The 13,025-nt window shown below is 45.5% G+C and overlaps 1 long non-coding RNA gene across 1 annotated transcript in view; it reads right to left on the reverse strand.

The window, feature by feature from the left end:
- LOC135371481 (uncharacterized) overlaps positions 1-12,790 on the reverse strand; it is a 101,376-nt gene extending 88,586 nt beyond the window's left edge. Inside the window, exons 1-3 of the long non-coding RNA XR_010415625.1 lie at positions 12,740-12,790; positions 5,816-5,974; positions 380-525 (exon numbers count right to left, since the gene is read on the reverse strand). This is a non-coding gene — a long non-coding RNA (uncharacterized LOC135371481). The remainder of the gene's footprint in view (positions 1-379; positions 526-5,815; positions 5,975-12,739) is intronic.
- Between the last annotated feature and the right edge of the window lie 235 nt (positions 12,791-13,025).

Here is a 13,025-nt window from a genome sequence, read left to right on the forward strand (position 1 = left end):
AGGAAAGAGCTGGACGACTAAAAAAATGCCACTTAGGCCGTGCAAGTGAAAGCATTCCTGCCCTTCCATTCGTCCTCTTATACACGTTTCAATGAAGCTGCAGCTGCATTTGTAATTTTGTTGTGTCCGTTCATTTTTCTTCGACCTCATTGTTTTAACAGTGGGAGACATTGTCCAGCAACATTTTGTGTAGCCCAGTCAGACTTGTTTCGTTGACAAAAACGTTGCTTGCATAGTGCAGCTAGTAGCATTTCGGACATGTCATCAAGCGGGTTTGGGATTGAGTCCCACTGCTGGCATTCACAGGCATGAGTACCAGCAGTTTCTTGGTATTTCTGTCGATTGTTGATGTCAGGAGAAGATGAGGACTGCGACTTACCTTGCGTCCAGTGCCGGTTCGTCAATCAACAGTGCATATATCCAGATGATTGCACTGTACAGGACAGAGCAACTGCGGAGTGTGTGCTGGCATCAGTACCCAAGCCTTCACGGGCTCTGGTGCACCACAGTACAAGGGAAAGTGCACTGCAACAAATGGATTATCATGTTTGAAAATGCAGTAAACATTGTCAATTCATGTTGTGGTAGCTGGAGTAATTCACAGCAAACTACAGACACGGATACGAACTATGCACATAAGACTAGCATACACTACCTTACGATGTTACAAAGCAAAACTGTGGGCATAATTACTAGTTCCCAATCTTAAAAAAAAAAAGAAGAAGAAGAGTAAGAGTGAAAGAAGAAAAAAAGAGGTCCATGGCTATAGTATACTGTGTGCCAACTCGGGAACTTGCATCATGATCGTGTTTGAAATCGCTGCAGAACAGCATGAAAACAATGTGCATGAATGTGTCATACCAGGCATTTGAAACAGGCCAGAAATGACACTGTGGAAAACTACGTGCACATACACTATGTACTCTACATTACATAAGCAAATTCCAGCTTAAAAATTTCTGCACAGTTAAAATCAGAACCGGTTAACAGAAACAAGAAACATTAAATACACAAATTCCGCAGGAAACAAATATAGAAACAGAAACAAAAATATTTTCGTTACCTTTACCTGAAACATTAATGGAAATGGAATTCACGTAATGCAATTTCCCAACTCCTTCGCCTACCTCTTAATATGAGTACAGTCCAATTCGATCATTATAAGAGAGTTACGAGAGTTATATGTACGATGCAAGAGAGGAGGTAGAAGTAAGGGGAGTCTCGTGGGAGACAAAGAAGAATAAACCGGCATTCCAATGGGCTGTCAATTTTTAGACCAGGGAACGTTACAATTTGGCATAGTCAACAGAATTCAAACTATATGCAATGTGGGCGGAACTCTGACAAAGTCAAGGTCACAGAATATTCGACTCAAGAAGGGGACCAACAAGATGCTCCCCAGCAGGCCGGTACAGCGGAACTGCTAAGGTACTTCATGGACAAGACTGATTTGGATTCCAGTGCACTGCTGGAAAAGGAGGCCATCAGGGTAAACATGACTGCAGCAGATTTTAAGAACACCTGTTGAAACCTAGGATGTTGTTTTTGCCAACCAACGCTGCGACAACCACAACCAGTTATACAACCGCTTGCTCGGACTCAGGAACTCCTTACAACGTACCTGTTGACATCAAGGCTGGAAGACAAAACCTAGGTTCAAACTGACCAAACTTGAACTGTATAATGGGAAAACAGCTTGCCCAGATACATAGATGGAATTCTGCGAGTATGCCTGTGCAAAAAAACTTCTGGAAAACTGGTGAGGATCGTATAAAGACCGTTCATCTCTTCCTGACGGGCGTGGCTAAAAAGTGGTATGGATTCTGAGTTCTGGAACATTTAGACTATTCCTGCGATGACTGAAAGATAAGTTTTCTGGAGTCTCTTGGAAAGAATTTTGTTGACAGGAGGGACCGAGCAATCTTTTATAGATTCTGTTCAGGAAGCCTACTTGAATACTTTTATCAGAAACAGAGGCTTCTACAACTGGATGACCTCAAGCTGTCACAGGCTTCTACCACTGTGTTAATTGTCCGTGGTCTTCCGAGAGATACTCAAGAACAGGTACAAGTGAAAGCACCGAAGGCGATAGAACAATGCCAGCAATGCTAGAAGGGACCTTGTGTCAGTGTACCAGGTGCCGAGTCCAGTTCATCAAAGAAGAATGATTGTAAGCCGTCAACTAATAAAGCAGCTTATAACTAGGGCCTGACTTTTTCGGGTTTTATTTTTGGCCAAATTCGGGGGTAAATATCGGGTGATATTTTTCATTTGAAAATTCGGGTGTATTCGGGTTAAATCCCGTTACGGCATATTCTGTCGTCAGAAATTCGGGTGTATTCGGGTGATTTTTTTTTTGTTTAATAAAAATTTAACATGTTTGAACTAATGTTTAGCAATGTTATCAAACTTTATTTTAATGCACGCTTACGAGTGTGCCACGCGACACGGATGTTTTCGGGTAGATTCGGGTTAAACCCGAATTTTACAGATTTCGTTTGGGGGGTAAATATCGGGCGGATACGGGTTTAACCCTAAAAAGTCAGGCCCTACTTATAACCCATCTCACACTTCCCAGTTGGTGACTGTAGACATGGCTGAAATATTTGAAACAAGATATTTACGAACTAAAGGAATAAAAAAAAAACGAATAAAGAAGGCTATGCAGTACCACCCTATGACAAAAGTGGTGACTGTATTTCTGACTAATACTAGTGGTTTGCTTGACATATTCCTTCTGGTGAATGGTAACGAAGTTGAAGCAGTTGTTGATAGTAGCACTTCTGTTAACCTTGTAAGCACGAAAGTCACGAAAAATGGAGAGATTTCTCCAGGCACAAGTTCACTGACAGACAGCGACAATGCTGTGGAGACTGGACACACTGGAAGTAGTGTATCGAAACAGAAACTTCGTCCGTGAAGCACTAGTCATAGACAATGTGCCCCAATGGGAATTTGCCAACCATCGGCAGTCTGTCGGCAAACGACTGCATCGGCAAAGAATGCCTGAAACAAGAATGGGCCTATGTCACTAACAGAGTATGTTGGCCAACGGACGCTGGCCCCACAACAATCCCTGACACGTTTTCGATGTGTCATCCCAGACAGAACACTTTCTCCTGTGGACGTCCGAAACAGATCCCAAGGTCCATATCCGGAAATCTATATCCGTCGGGTATCACTGGGAGCCTCATACATGGACGTCCCAGGATCTGTATCCATAGGATGTCCGGTCGCGGCTGTTTCCAGAATTGTCCGAGATAGATCCCTGTCGGGATGCTACATGGATCATTTATTGCGGGAGAGAGAGAAACTGGGAGCGATGTAGCAATGCGAAGTTTGACTTTCGATGTACCCGCTGAATGTCTCTAACCAAAACCAGTAAGAAACACAGATGTTGCCTTGATAGCGAGTTAATACACCGATCAATTTCTCAATTCGTTGTTGTATGCGTGCGTAATCGAATTAACCTTAGACAACTCACCCATCATTTTGATTCACAGGCGAGAAGGTATCTGGAATATGGGGATGCTCGCGAGACAAGCAGTATATGGTATCTGTTTTCTCTTTGGAAGGAAATGGCACTGCCTTTCGAAGTGAGCTTCTGGGAATGGGTGGTCTTCTCGGAGCTTTCATATATATAGCTTTCTTATTAAAACGCTGCGTTCGTTCTTCGTCATGGCATGTATGAGAAAGAAAGAGGAGCAATTGAAATTCAAATCTGCGGAGGCGGGGATTAAACAAAATGGCAGGCAGAAAAATACTGATTTCTACGAAAACTCATCAATCAACTCGATCAATGTCTTTCTCCTCTACAGGTGTTTGTATATCCACACAACGTGTGCACGTAAATAAGTAAGTCCGTGCAATGTCCACATATCTCCATGTAACATCCTATGAGGACAAACGACGGATATATGTGGGAAGTCCGAACCGTGGCCACTCGGAGATGTGGGGGACGTCCGTCGGAAAAATTTCTGTCTCCCAGGGAGATCCGAATTTCCGTGAAAGGATATCCACAGGAACACCCCGGGAGGTTTTGTTCGGTTTGGGATGTGACATGATGGTCGCCATGACCACCGTAAAGAACGCAGAGCTGCTCTTTTTTCAGTAATAGCAAAATATATCACAAGATTTAAACCGCTCTGTAGGCTCTTTATTAATGAGTGTCCAAATACTTTGCAACATATGACTTGAAAAAAATCAAATAAGGTTTAAGATCTACTGTGTCAGTGTATATTTTAGAGTGTATTTTCTTTTTTTTGTATTCAGTCGATTGGAATGAAGGTTGTCTGAGGTTATTTCCATTTTTGCTGCTGTTTAGTACGTTCGCACGACTCGCAATGCATAATAACGTCTTTTTTTTACTTTCGGTTTCGAAAACACTTTAGGCAACTATGTGCAACCACTGCTCGTGCGGGAGGCTCAGAGGCGCCATACTCTCCTATGCACGAGCATGCCAAGCGGTGAGAGTTATTTTTGCATTCTGGTATACACTGATGCTCATAAGAATTGCAAACAATGACATGTGTGTAATAGCCTAATATGCAGTGCCCTACTAAGTTGAGCTGGTCAAATGGAGTGACGCCATAGCACGTTTGTATCAGTAGGCACATACAAATTGCTGTGCAGTTACCCAGTTGCTTAGCGTCATACTGTGTACATGGTTTCTTCTACTTTGGCAGGCTGCCTCAACACTCACTATAAGAAGCGGCGCTAAGAGATGCCAGTACAGTCATAAAGAAGTGGCTTCTTGGTGCCCAAGACAGGGACGGTGGGTGGAATCAGCGATGAGTCTTAAAAGGTGCATCTGCTCAAGATCCCGACTCTGCAGACTAATTATCTATCTATTATTATTAATCTAGATCTAATCAATATTAAATCTAGACTATTACTATATTAATTATCGAAACACGTTCAGCTGCACTATGGAATGAGCAGGCACACACACTCCATAATAAACATGAGAGAACTGATGTTCTGAGGCTGGAACAACATAGAAAAGACAAACACATACAAAGCCTCAAATTGCCTTAGAAATTAACGATGAAAGATGGAAGTGGGTGTGGGTTCGAGACCCAGAAGATGTGGGTTCAAGTCCTACAGCTGGCTAACCTTTTCTGTGACTTCCATCTTTCATCCATAATAAAATTCTTAAGAATGTTGACAGGATGAAGCGTGCTTACACGTGCACCTTCAACTTCTTCATACGCGCACTTTTGGGTCGTTTTGGGCTACATACCTGCACTGCCGACTGCGATAGGCTGTACTTTCACACAATGGTTGCCACCCTTGTTCCACGGTTATGATCCTCGATGATCGCCAACTTAACATCTCCATCATTGACTGCTGCCACCACTGACAGAGGTATCAATAATGCGTCTAAGCAGGAAGCGGGAGCAGAAATGTTGTGATCAGCAGGTCACCAGAGTGGGACTTCCGTACCAAAAAAGTGTGAGGGTACATCGTACATCCTGCTGATGCCCCGTTCCCGTGGTCCCCTACAATTCGTGGCAGGGTGCAACCCCAGACAAGGCACTGCCAAAGTTGGTCTGTGAGCGTGAGGGAAGCAGATATCACTACAGGAGTACTCAGAGTGGCAAATTTTATCATTATGTGCAGCTCCATTCTTCATAGTGACAATGAATATTTTGACGGTGAAAGTAAAAACGATCATTCTACGGGGTATGTCTTTGCGCGAGGGATTGTTGTGCGCGGGCTTCACTGTTCAACATGCACATAGAGAATATTTCATCACTTCTCTAACTGGACATAGAAGACAGTTGTCACAAAAAAGAGGCAATTTATAACTTACAGAATGAAGGTCATCAGTTGAAGTTGCTCAACATTCTGGTACAGTATTCTTCACTTCTCCATCTGAAGGTGTCGCCTTTGGGGGTTGCCAAGTGCATTGAGCACCACGTCGACAGTGGCACCACTCAACCATTTGGACAACAAATATGCAGAGCCTCACCTGCGAAGCAAAGCGTCATTGAGAAGGAGCTACAGGACATGTTCTTTAGAAAAATCATCAGGTCATCCACAAGCTTCTGGGCCTCTCCTTCTGCTTCAGCAAAAAGAAAGGAAGACAGCAACATACAATTTGGTGTCGCCCACAGAAAGTTACGGTGAATTAGGGTGATCATTTTGTGGCAACATTTTTTTGGCCAGATCCCAAGCAGTCATGTCCGCTTGGTCAAAGGGCAGCAATCTCAGCAGTAATCAAAAGTAGTAGAACATTTTCTAAGCTCTCATCTGAAAGGCTCCCCCTTGTCTTCCCCGTGATGATTTTACAAATGCTGAAACACCGTTCAGCCGATCAATGAAGAAATATAAGCCTGATCTTGGGCAACACTCTCACGAAGGATGACACATACAACAGCTCAATCTAGCTTCTTCATGAACCTCTTCCACCTGCTGGCCCATGTTTATGCTGTCTTATCACCAAAGCATTACTTGGGGAAGATGTTATGTTTGAGAAACACTGATTTGATCAGTGTGGGGCCCTTCAGGCAATCGAAGCTGGAAGATGTCGAGACTGTGTTAATGTCAAATCAGGTGCACCACAGGCCCTGTTTTAGATCCACTTTAATTTCTTATTGATGTCAACGATCCCCCTAGCTCTGTCTCTTTTTCAGTACAGTTACCTGCTGACAACGACTGACTTGCGAAGTTGTGGATAGTACTGACATGACTAACCTTCAATCTAACCTAGTGCTAGCATTCAGAGCTCTGAAGTAACCAATTACAAGTAATTACGCTACTGTATCTAATTACTTTCTGAGTAATTAATTACTGTACCCAAGTACCAAGTAACTGTAACTTAATTACTTTTTCAAGTAACTTATACTCAAAGACGTATTGTTGTGTCTAATCCATGAGACGGTGTGTCGCAGCAGAACATACTTTTATTCTGCTCATACCGAGCGCTCGACCCGGCAGCAGCATGAGTGAGGCACAGCCAACCAAAAGACACGCACACAGCAAAGCAGGCAGCTTATCTACCTTCTGCGCGGGGGCGTGGCCCATAACATACCGGTGCTAACCTTGACTGTTATCACACAACACTTTTCCCTCTCTAATGCAAAGCTAAGGCTGGAAACGATCTGGTGGGCGTCGTTCTCGTAGGGGGTATCGTCTAGGAAGTTCGCTTCCATCTGAGGCACTTTGCTGAGAAGTTCCTTGCGAAGGCGTTCCTTGACAGTCGAGAACAACTGGGGCTTCGTTGTGCCGTCGAGGGGAACCCTGGACGACTGCCTCCGAGGAGACTTCCGTTGAATCATCGGTGGCGGGGCCGTCGAACCAAGCGTGTCCACTTGCAACAGGAACTCTTCGTAGTTGGTCCAAATGTCGCCGCCACAGTAAAGTTCCGTACGGTGTGCTAACCTGCACTCTGTAAGAAACTGGTCCAGTCTGATTAAGGATCACACCACGTAACCACCTTTGCCCTCCCCGAAAATTACGCGCCATCACAATGTCACCAACGTTTAGGGTTCGTTTCGGAGTACGCCGATGTGGAGACCGCACAAATTGTTTATGTTGCACTGAACGTTCAACACAAGGTTTTACAAGATCTAGACGAGAACGTAAGTTCCGTCCGAACAACAGTCTAGCTGGCGTTTCTCCTGTCGTTGCGTGCGGCGTATTCCGATACTGAAGAAGGAAACGGTCCAAGGCGATATTCAGTCGTGATGTATTTTCACACTTTCGAAGCGCTGACTTAAGCGATTGCACAAACCTTTCGGCCAAACCGTTACTGCTCGGATGATAAGGGGCTGTGGTTACCGATCTCACTCCCATTTGTTGCAAAAAGTCTTTAAATTCCCGAGAAACAAAGGGTTGACCATTATCAGTAACAAACGAATCCGGAATGCCGAATCTGCAGAACAGGTTATGCAACTTGTCAATGGTACACTCAGCAGTTGTTTTCTGCATAACAAAAACCTCAGGCCACTTCGAATGGGCGTCTACAATAACGAAAAACATGCGCCCTCTAAAGGGTCCTGCGAAGTCCGCGTGAAGTCTTCGCCATGGGGCTGTTGGCCAAGACCACGGGTGAAGCGGGGCTCTCGGCGGAGTGTGTTGCACTTGTTGACACTCAAGACATGCGGACACTTTTAACGCTATGTCAGAGTCTATGGTAGGCCACCACGCGTAACTTCGGGCTAGCTCTTTGGTTCTGACTATCCCCTGATGGCCGTCATGTAGCTCGTCGAAGATGGACGCTTGCAACTTCGGCGGTATCACCACCCTCATCCCATACATGATGCAGCCCTCGTGCACAGTCAGTTCATTTCTTCTGTTAAAGTAAGGCTTTAAAACTGGGTCTGTAACACAGGCTGGCCATCCCAGGAGAATTAGCTCACGGACGCGACACAACGTCGGGTCGCGGTCCGTTTCCCTAGCCACATCTCTGCTTCTGATGGGCATCGTTTCAAGACGCAATGCGTAAAACATTTCAACATCCGCTTCTTCTGCTGGCTCATCGCAGTTTAACGGCAATCTTGACAAGAAATCCGCTTCTACGTTACTTCTTCCTTGCTTGTACTGTAACACGTATGTATATGCGGAAAGAAAAACTGCCCATCGTTGTAACCTCGCTGCTGCAATAGCTGGAATGCCAGTCTTCGGTCCAAGTACAGTAGAATCTCGATGATACGATCACGGATGATACGAATTTCGGGATGATACGAATTCTTCTCCGGTCCCGGCCGGAATGCCTATTCTTCCCATGTATTAGAGTTCGGATGATACGAACGCGTTATCTTGCCTTTACGGATGATACGAATCAGCCGAGGATGCGACAGAGGTCGTTCCCCCCCGTGACGCGAGAGCGCGCGAGTCATGCTGCTGCGTCTTTCGAAAAAGGAAGGCGATCCTCACCACGAACTCCCTTACATCATGCAATGACTTTCCTTTTGGTGGTGGTGGTGGAGATAAGATCAAAGGGATTGAACGGCCCGGAACCTTATCACCTTATCTCTTATGTTTTGACCTTTTTATCCCCCTCGCAATAAACCGCGAAGCTGTGTGACATCGCTCTGACAGAAAACAGCGACCAGAACACCAGAACACGTGGAGGGAACATATCAGGACAACTTATGGCAACATTACGCGTCACCATTCCGCAAGTCGGCTTCACCTAACGCCTGCGTGCTTTAGGAGAAGCTCGCTTTAGAACACTGCCGCGCGACTCGTGGGTGAAAAGAACGTGCTACGTCTTTTGAATCATCTCGCGTATTTGGGCAGCATTGGCCAAAAACGGAGACGCAAAAGCGTTACAACCGACCTCTTTCATTGACAGTAACGGAAAATGAACAGTCACTATCTATCTTCTTGCCTCAGTTTTTATTTTGGTTTAGTTCGTTTGATACGAATTTCGGATGATACGAATTTTTTCCGCGACCCCGTGAGATTCGTATCATCGAGATTCTACTGTATTGTTTGCAAGGGTTTGTGGTCTGTTATTTGCGTGAACTCTCTCCCGTAGAGATAATAGTGAAATCTCTTCACGGCGAAAATGAGCGCAAGCGCTTCGCGCTCAAGTTGCGGATATCCTTGTTCCGCCTGCGTAAGAGTTCGTGATGCGTAGGCTATAGGGCGCACTGTTCCGTCCGTTAACGTGTGCGAAAGAACCGCACCCACTCCATAAGCAGACGCGTCAGCCGCCAGTTGCAAGGGTAATCGCGGGTCATAATGCACTAGGACCGGTGCCTGTGTGATGAGCTCCTTAATCTTCGTGAAGGCGTTCTCACATGCTTTATCCCAGCGCCAGCTAACGTCGTCGCACAAAAGTCTGTTTAATGGAAAAGCAATGGTCGCCAGTTTCGGAACGAACTTTACGTAGTAGTTTACGAGTCCTAGAAGGGATCGTAGCTGATGCTTATCCTTCGGTTCCGGGGCGTCCACAATTGCTTTGACTTTCAGCGGCGATGTGTGTACTCCTTCTGCACTTATCACATGACCCAGATATTGCAGACTGTCTTTGAAAAATTCACACTTCTCACGCTTCACGCGTACACCGTGTTCGTTCAGTCTTTTTAACACTGCTTCAAGATTAGCCAGATGTTCATCTGATGAGGCGCCCGTGACCAAAATGTCATCAAGAAAACACGACACCTTCGGCAAGTCCTTCAATATGTTGTCCATAATGCGCTGAAAAATTCCCGGTGCCGACGCTATGCCGAACGGAAGACGGTTCATTTGATAGAGACCCTTGTGCGTACTGAGCGTTAAATATTTCTTGGAATCCTCGCACACTTCCACCTGCTGATACGCCCTACGGAGATCGATTTTTGAAAACTTCTGTCCTCCAGCCATCGTTACGAGCAATTCGTCTACCCTGGGTAGGGGGTAACGGTCAATGTCGAGCTGCGGATTAATCGTTGTCTTGTAATCACCGCACAGTCTAATTGTTCCATTTTTCTTCACCACTGGCACTAACGGGGTAGCGAACTCACTAGTGGTTGTCGCGGCGATGATTCCCAATTCTTCCAGCTTCGTCAACTCATTTTCAACAGCTGGCAGCAACGCAACGGGTACACTACGAGCCTTCACAAACCGCGGGCGACTACCTTCTTTCAAGAACAGGCGTGCTTTCTCACCTCTAATGGTTCCGAGCTCGTCGTTAAAAATGGCCTTGTACTTCTCCAGGAGAGTACCGAGGTCCAGCTGACGGTCCGTGCACTCGAGAGTTCCACAGTTGCGGAGTTCTTTGATGCCACAAATCGCTGGTCAATCTAGTAGGAGGTGCTGCAACCACTCTCTTCCCAGAAGAGGCGGTCCATGCTGGTTGACCACGTAGAGAGGAACTGTTGCTACTTGCTTGTTGTACTTTACTTGGGCATCCACGACGCCCTTCGGGATCATCAGCTGTCCCGTGTATGTCCTAAGCTTGAGAACTGTAGATCTGAGAGCCTGCGCAGGAAACAGGTCTTGAAAATCTTTGCATGAAACAACAGACACCGCTGCGCCGGTATCCAACTCCATTCGTAGGGGTATCCCATTAATTTGCACTTCAACAAACAACGGCGTGCGTCCGCCGACCTTGACTTCCTGCAGTCGCACCGATAACGTTTGCATCGACCTTGTTGTGCGCTTCCCTGTGCCTCTGCCGTGGGTACTCGTTCTCAACCTACAAGCTCGTGAGATATGGCCTTTCTTCTTACAATGGAAACAGACTGCCGATAAGAACGGGCACGCTTGCGATGCGTGTTTGGTGGATGCGCACCTTAAACACAGTTTTCCCGGTTGATTAAATTCTTTCATCTTAAGCAGTCCTTCCGTACTATCTTCTTTGGCATGCGTAGCTGTGGCATTACGGGCCGCGCTTTCTAATGCTTGCGCCTTATCAATTGCCTTCTGAAATGTTAGGTTCTTGTCTTCCGTAAATAAGACCCTTTGAATTTCCACACGCTGTAGCCCGCAAACAAACCTGTCCCTCAGGGACTCGTCCAAAAGTGCGCCGAAATTACAAGTTTCAGCAAGCTTCCGTAACGCTGCAGCAAAATCCTTAATGCTTTCGCCGTCTAGCTGAGTACGTCGGTGGAATTTCGCTCGCTCACCAATGATAGAAGGCTTCGGGGCGTAGTGTTCCTGCAGTAACTGCAGTATCTCTTTAAAAGTCTTTTTTGTAGGAACGTCCGGGCTTGTGAGAGACTTCAAAAGTGCGTATGTTTTTGGCCCGATAATACTAACGACGGCGTCTACCTTGTGGTCATCCTCAATGCGGTTGACATTCAAATAGGACTGAAGTCTTTCTTCATACGCTGTCCAGTCACTAGTAGACTCATCAAAAGACTCTAGGAAACCTACTTGAGCAATGCGTGTTGCCATATCCCTCGAAGTTGTTACTGTACTGCCCTGAGAATTCTTTCCGGAGATGGTGGGTCGTACGTCCAGCTCGTCGCCAATATGTCGTCAAGGTTAGCACCGGTATGTTATGGGCCACGCCCCCGCGCAGAAGGTAGATAAGCTGCCTGCTTTGCTGTGTGCGTGTCTTTTGGTTGGCTGTGCCTCACTCATGCTGCTGCCGGGTCGAGCTCTCGGTATGAGCAGAATAAAAGTATGTTCTGCTGCTACGCACCGTCTCATGGATTAGACACAACACGTATTCAAGAACGTACTCAAAGAACAGTTACTTTTCCAGTTACACTATCTTCCCTAGAATGCAAAAGCTTCATTCTGTGCAAAATATAACATTGTGAGACAGAACATTGTGAGACGGAACATTCTGTTAGGCATGCTGGCAACATAGAACAGAGATACTGTTTATTTCTAAGCCAAGCCATCAATAGTCAGACTGTGTCTCAGACGCCATGGAGATGATCACATGTGTCCCGGTGTTTTGCAAACACACTTTCACGAACGGTTTTACGAATGTGTGGTCTAATGCCATAAAGGCCTCTGCATCATCACAAGAATCAAGAACGTCCTATATTGCTGCAGTGACATATTAGACAGTTTTTTTTAAGCCAGCTCAAAGATCAGGAAGGAACATCGAAGTGAACAGTAAGCTCTGTTTACTGAAGACAAAAGGTTCGAGAATGTCCATGCAGAGCACAGCAAATCTGTGAAACACCTCATGGTAAGTCATTAACAATGAAGCTATTTCTTAGCTGAACTGCTTCAGAAAAGTTTCTCAATAAATGCATTACGTGTAACCGTCTGTGAACAAGCTTTACATGTGGTCTGATCACTTGTAGAGTTGAAGTACGTAACTCAATTATATTTCACTTACAGTAAGTTTCCCAGTAGCTTAGTTACTTTCAGAGTCATCAAACTGTACCTGTAACCAAATTATGTTTCATGAGTAACTTGCACAGCTCTGCTAGTATTTCATGTCAGCAATGGAGCACGGAAGTGGACCTTAACACATGCAAACATTTGTGGAAATCTCACAGACCCATCACTCTATACTCATACTCGACGAACAATACATGTCTTAAAACTGTTACCACATAAAGCTACTTAGGTGCATCACTAACACCTGACTTTACCTGGAAAATGCACATTCAGCACATCAT

Source organism: Ornithodoros turicata, unplaced genomic scaffold, assembly GCF_037126465.1.
Source record: "Ornithodoros turicata isolate Travis unplaced genomic scaffold, ASM3712646v1 Chromosome11, whole genome shotgun sequence".
Lineage (NCBI taxonomy): Eukaryota > Metazoa > Arthropoda > Arachnida > Ixodida > Argasidae > Ornithodoros > Ornithodoros turicata.